Below are 7348 nucleotides of genomic sequence, written 5' to 3'. Positions count from 1 at the left end.
ACATGGACCTTCTTTCCCACATCCCTGTCACCCGCTTTGGCCCTAATGCCTCCCTCACCCCTGCTCCTTCCCCATCTCCCTCCCGCCAACCCCAACCCCACCGTCGCCGCCGACTTTCACCGCCGTGATCACTCGGCTTAGTCCGGCGATCAGAGAGGAGGAGATGTTGGCGAGCTCAAGGCGCATCCCCATCTGGAGGTGCGTGCGGTTCGCCGTATTCATAACTCCACCTTATGCGGGTCTTTCCCGAGCACGCCCCCTCCATCGACCGTCTCCTGAAGGAGGGTGCCCTTTTCTTTCACCCCCACTACCCAGTTGACCCTTCCTGTTCCCCTCCTCAATCCCTCCGCTGCCAGAGGTGCTTGTGGTATAATGCGCACCCTACATCTGAGTGCCGCAAGGCCCCCACCTGCCCACACTGTAGGCAAGCCCTCTTTCTCAGGCAGTGCCCCAATCTCCAGTCCCCTCCCTCCTGTAATACCTGTAACCTCCCTCACCCCACTTACTCCCAGAAATGTAAAGCCCGACCCCCTCCTACCACTCCTGAGTTCACCGTTCCTGTCCGCCCTCTGGACGCTCCCACCCCTCCTGGCAATTCCCTTCATCAACCCCCTAATGCTGAGGACATCATCAGATTCCTCACCATCGTCCTTCAGAATGTTCATCCTTTTCAGCGCCCCTACACCCTCTAACAGGTATCCCTCGCTGCCCATTCCGTTTTCCACCTGAAAATGTACGCCACCTACTCCAACAACCAGGCCCATTTACCCACTCCCACCTTGACGCCCTTGTCTAAATCCCTGTCATGGTGCGACAGCACCGTATCCTTTTCAACAACATCCACTCCCTTCCCACCAACAAGAACCTCTTCCTGCACACCCTTGTCACCCACCACATGGACGACTTCCTCCTCAATGAAACCTTCCTCCAACCCCTCCACACTGTCCACACTTCACCATACCTCCTTCACTGTTCTGATAATCCCCTCCCGATTGCACATGGCGGAGTTGCCATTGGTCACCACCGCCAGATCCCTGTTCAGCTCCAACCTCTCCTTCCCGACCCCACCGAACACCTGACCCTTAGTCTCTTCTTCCCCGGCCTTACTGTTACCTGCGCCACCATCTATGTCCGCCCTAACAACCCTATTCCCTTCAACTTCCTCTCCCACGTTGACTGCACCTTCTCGTTCTACGTGATCGCCGCCGACCTCAACATCCACAGTCGTTCCACCGCCCAGTTATGACGGTGGCATCGGTTCCTCTCCTCCCTTCAAGGTGACCTCATCCCCATCCCCAGCACACCCGTCCTGAATTCAACTCCACTCCTGATGTTGTGCTTTCCTCCGCCAACCTCCTTGGCCGCGTAATGGTGGATGTCCTGGAGCCTATTGGTAGCGACCCTGTCCTCCTCATCGTTTTAGACGGTTGTCGCCCCCACCCCAACCCTTGTAGTGACCCTCCCCCTAAGTATGTCCATAACTATTCCCGTGCCAACTGGAATGCCTACCGAGATATCCTCTCCACTGGCGACAGACATGCACCCGTTTAAATGCTACCCTACCAATCAACTCGTCCAAGTTCTGGTCAGCCTTCCATCGCCTTACCAGAACTAAACCCTCCCCCTACTATCCTCTTCTCCATGATGATCACCCCTTCCCTGACACCCTCAGTAAGGCCAATCACTTTGCCTCCTACCTGTCTGATGTCTTTTCCATCCCCAATGATCCCCAGTTCGATTATTTCCCTCTTCCCGGATGTCCGCGATCGAAGTGACACCTCTCTCCCTCCCCTCGCATGTTGTTTCCAGCACTTGGACAACATTACACCCGCGGAACTCAATGCCCCAATCACTACACAGGATCTCATTGCTACACTCCGCACAAAACGCAACACCCCTCCTAGTCACGATCGTGTCACCTATTGTCAACTTCGTGAAGCTCCTGCGTCTATCCTCTCCACCTTGGCCAGACTCTACAGCCGGCCGTCGTGGCCGTGCGGTTTAGGCGCTGCAGTCCAGAACCGCGGGGCTGCTACGGTCGCAGGTTCGAATCCTGCCTCGGGCATGGGTGTGTGAGTTGTCCTTAGGTTGGTTAGGTTTAAATAGTTCTAAGTTGTAGGGGACTTATGACCTAAGATGTTGAGTCCCATAGCACTCAGAGCCATTTGAACCATATGAACCAGGCTCTACAATGTAGTCCTGTCCACCGGTTACCACCCCGACCTTTGGAAAACCTCCCGTATCCTGATGTTCCTTAAACCTGGCAAACCGCCATCCGCCGTCTGTTCCTACCGTCCCATCAGCCTTACCTCAGTCTTCAGCAAGGGTCTGGAATCTATCCTCACCCGCCACATCCACCAGCATCTCTGCCAGCACCACCTCCTTCCGGTTACCCAGTGTGGCTTTCGGCCGTCCTTCTCTTCCGACGACCTTCTCCTTCACCTCACTCATCTCTTTTCCAACCAGCTTAATTCCCGTCACTCCGTTATCTTCCTCTCCCTGGACCTCGAACGAGCTTATGACCGGGTATGGCATTCCGGTCTCCTCTTCAAGCTCCAAACCTTTGCCCTTCCGATTAACTACGCCCGTCTGATTGGCTCCTTTCTCTCCCACCGTCCTTCCTACGTCACCATCCATAACTTGGATTCCTACACCTTTTTTCCCTCTGCCGGTGTGCCCCAAGGGTCTGTCCTATTCCCCCTTCCGTTCCTTTTGTATACGGCGGACATGCCGCCGCCGTCACCTCCCGTCCACCTTCTCCAGTTTGCCGATGACACCGCCTTCCTTGCCCTTGCCCCCACCCTGCAGTGCTCCCAACACCTTCTCCAATCCCATCTTGATCGGTTCACGGCTTGGTGCAACCAGTGGTTGCTCAAGGTCAATCCCTCCAAAACGCAGGCGATCATTGTTGGCAAAACCACCCCTTCCTTCCTCCTCCTTGATTTCTATCTCACCATCTATGGCCGTCCTATCGCCCTCACTTCCATCCTCAAGCACCTTGGCGTCACTCTCGTCCGTCGCCTCTCCGGACAATCCAAGCCAAGGCACACTCCCGACTCCGTCTCCTCAAGCTCCTCTTGGGCCGTTCGTGGGGTCTGGACCCCTCCGCCATCCTCCACACCTATAAATCCCTCATCCACCCTATCCTCTGCTACGCTCATCTGGCCTGTATCTCCGCCCCCCTACCTTTTATAAATCCCTTCAAATCCTTGAACGCCATGCTCTTCACCTTGCCCATCGCATCCGTCTCCCCTCCCCCACATGGATCCTTTACGATCTGATTCCTTTCCCCCACCTCCTCCTTTTCCTTGAAAGGATACGGATCCTGTACACCTCCCTCAAACTTGACCCTCCTCACCCACTTCTCTCGTCCATCCTCTCCCACCCCTGCCCACTGCCACGCCTGTATTCCCACGTCCCAATGGTCTCCATCTCTCCACCCTCCTTACCCTCTCCCAAGGTGGCTTCCGCCAGCTCCCCCTCCCTGATGATGCCCTCCTCCCCTCCATCTACCCCTCTTATCAGCTTAGATCCTCCCCACCCCCACTTCCTGTGTCCTCTCCTCTTGGCACCCTTCTTCCCTTCTCTTTCCTTTTCCCCCATCCACTTCCTCCACCCCTCTTCCCCCGGGCTCCCCACTTTTTTCCTCCCCTCCCCCTATCTCCCTTGCCCATGGCATCTGCCCTCCCTTCTCCCTGTCCCACTCCCCTTCCTCCTCCCCCTCCCTTGGCAGGTCCCCAGACTCGAACACGCTCAGTGAACATTCGCGCGCCAGAGATCTTCGCCATCAGTGTCTCGTGTGTGTGCCTTCGTTTTGTGTTTAGTGTTCTTTCGCCGTCACGCCACCACTGCTCATGTGTGCCGTCGCAGTCATCCGTGTTATGTGCGCTGTGTCAACAAGTGTTAGTGTTGTTTCTCGTCCAGTGTGAACGGCTTTATGTTTATTATTTTTTGTATCTACATTTTTTTGCCCGTCGTTTTTATTGTATTGTCTGTGCCAACTATATGTCATATTATTGTACCACTCAAGGCTGAAGAGCAGCGTAATATGCTGCTGCCAGCCCGCCTTGTATGAGGTGATTAAAATTACAATAAAGAAAAAAAAAGGTTATTCGTATTACATTTGCATGTCTGTTATAGTTTTTATGTCTTATTACAATTCCACGTGTCCTGTAACAATACAGTACACGCAAGTAAAGAAGTAATGAAAGCGTAATGCTTGAGCTAGATATCTTACTGTACATAGGGACAGCCTGTTTTGTTGGTTCCGTAATATGCCTACATTGTAGTATCATTCCAACAACTTTTCGTACATATATCATGTAACAACTTAGGAACAAAGGTTATAAATGTTAATAATACCATATCTGCTAACTTTTTGTCAGTTGGGCTACTGAAATGTCACTTTAGGCACTATACAGGCGAGAACATGTTCCTGGGTAGCATTCACAGTTCACGTCTGATTTGCGACTATGACAGTGCAACATCTATGGCGACGGTGATAAATCGCAGAAATCGCATAAGTAGCATTAGTAGCAAAAATTGGTGAGGGATACAAGTTGAGAGCGAATTCCTTAACTCCAATTATTGACTACAACACTAAACATTAACATAATCGCTGTAATAACATAACCTTCACAATGTTCACATTCACATATTATAGTAGCACGGGCAACACAGTCCGTGCAATCCAAAAATTAACAAAAAATTTCATTCTCATCAAGTTCTCGAAGGTTTTTTTTCTTTATTGTGATTTCATTCCCCTGCTCCATATGGGCAGGGGAGGGCTGTCAGCGGCAGAATCCGCCGCTCTTCAGCCGAGTGACATAACAACTTACAATAAGAATAAAATTATGCAAACATAAGGAGATAAAAAAGGGGAACATAAAACAGAGTAAGAGGAGAAAATGGAGGTAAAATATACACTGACATGGAGACTTTCATGGGGGACAGTTAAAAAAGTCACCAGAAAGTTAAAGAAACACAATTGGCAATTCTTAAAACACAGAGAAGACACTGAATACACAGGCACAGGTTAAAAGTCCGCCACAGTAGTAAACACACTCCGGAACAACACATGTAAAACCAACTTGGAGGACACACGACGAACAATAAAACTGGCAGTTGGGACCTGCCGAGGGAAAAGGTCAGAGAGTATGGAAAAGGAGGGGAGCGCAAGGGGCAGCTGGGCAAGGGGCGGTGTGAAGAGAGGAGGGGCATCAGTGGGTTCATGAAGAGGCAGGAGACACGTGGGGTGGGAGATGAAGAGGGAAGACAGGGCAGGAGGGAGCGCAGAGACACTGGAAGGAGGCACAAGAGATGGAGGGGGAATAGGAGGGGGAAGCCGCTCAGGAGGAGGGAGGGGGAGGAAAGGGAGCCCAGAGGAGGAGGCAGGAAGAAGCGGTTAGAGTTGGTAGGAAGGGTAGATGTCAGGGCGAAGCTCATCATCCGGGAGGGGTAGACGGTGAAAGTTGTGTTGAGAAAGGAGATGGAGGGTGTGGAGATGGAGAGAGGGTGGGACACAACGGTAAAGGCGCGACAACTGGTTGAGGGTTGAGAGGATGGGAGAAACCAGGGGGTGAGGGGGATCAAGGTGGTGGACAATATAGAGTGTGCGGATGTGTTCGAGGAAAAGGAGAAGGTGGGGGAAGGGGATGAGGTCGTAGAGGATGCGCGTGGGGGACGGAAGGCAGATGTGGAAGGCGAGGCAGAGTGCATGGCGTTCGAGGATTTGGAGGGCTTTATAGAACCAGGAAGGGGCGGAAATCCAAGCTACGCTGGCATAACAGAGGATGGGGCGGATCAAGGATTTGTAGGTGTGAAGGATGGTGGAAGGATGCAGACCCCACATCCGGCCGGACAGGAGTTTCTGGAGGCGGAGGCGGTTGTGAGCTTTGTTTTGTATGGTAAGGAGATGGGGAGTCCAGGTGAGGTGGCAGTCGAGTGTGAGGTCAAGGTATTTGAGGGTAGGAGTGAGGTGGATAGGACGGCCATAAATGGTGAGGTAGAAATCATGGAGGCGGAAGGAGCGGGTGGTGCGGCCTATGATGATCGCCTGGGATTAACATGGAGGAACCACTGGTTGCACCAAGCGGTGAATTGGTCAAGGTGGGTTTGGAGGGTACATTGGGACCGTTGAAGGGTAGGATAAAGGGCTAGGAAGGCGGTGTCATCAGCGAACTGGTTCTGGAAGGTTGGAATGGTAGAATATGTGGAACACTTTAAGACAAATTTTGTAAGGTATGAAGTATTTTCGCCTTAAATAACTGAAAGATACATGCTGCGCTTGCAGTAGCAGAGTAAAAATAGTTAAATCGAGGAAACTGCTTATTACATCCAACAACTGCCTGCAGAGCTTCTAATTGCGAACTGAAATCAAATATGAAGAATGCAAATCGTTTAGAATGAAGCTCCGGACCGTAGTGTTGCTGGACGTCACCGACAGATGACACCCTGATACGCTGGCTGAGAAGTGTGGCGGTTCTCTCCCATTCATTTGCTAACAGTAACAGCAGTTGTGGCTACCCGAGTCTAATTCTTTGCTAGTTTAAAATGGGAGATGTGATGCATTTTTATAAGTTTCATGAACATTGTACATGCATATTGTACTACTATTTGCATTTTACTGTAGTATGAAAACAGCTATAAAATGCCGAGAAATTAAAAAAATCGTTAATATTATTCGCATTACATTTGCATGTCTGTTATAGTTTTCATGTCTTGTTACAATTCCACGTGTCCTGTAATAACACAGTACACGCAAGTAAACAAATAATAAAAGCGTATTTCAGGGACTAGATATCTTACTATAAATAGACATGACGGTCTGTTTTGTTGGTTCAGTCATATGCCTTACTTCTATTATCATTCCAACAACTTTTCGCGACCGAATACGACGATTCACGACGATTCAATTCTTTAACATCACAACACTATGCGCAATTTTCAGCACATATTAGTTGAAATTAAAATACTGCGTGTGATGCAGCTTCTGTTTCCTGTTCCGCATGTATCCTGAATTTCGATCCCCCCCTCCCGAACGGCGCGGGCTGGCAGGAGCTTACTTCCTGCCCTTCAGCTTACAGAATTTTTAAAACATAAGAAACAATGAAAGCAAGCGATAAAACTGCGACGTAAATTGTAAAACGGCAGGAAATTTTGACACTTAAATATAAAACGAAGGGTGGGCGATGCGAACAAAATACACAGGAAGCAGACAGGTAAAATAGTAGACAGACAATTAAAAAACTCGGCGACAGTCTGGCTTCTGTTCGCAAGAGATAGTAAAATCACACCCAGCGACAGGATGATGTCCGTTAGCAACACTTCAGAAAAGACAAACAATCAC

Source organism: Schistocerca gregaria, chromosome 11 (genome assembly GCF_023897955.1).
Source record: "Schistocerca gregaria isolate iqSchGreg1 chromosome 11, iqSchGreg1.2, whole genome shotgun sequence".
Classification (NCBI taxonomy): Eukaryota; Metazoa; Arthropoda; class Insecta; order Orthoptera; family Acrididae; genus Schistocerca; species Schistocerca gregaria.
Note: the sequence above shows the minus strand (reverse complement) of the source record.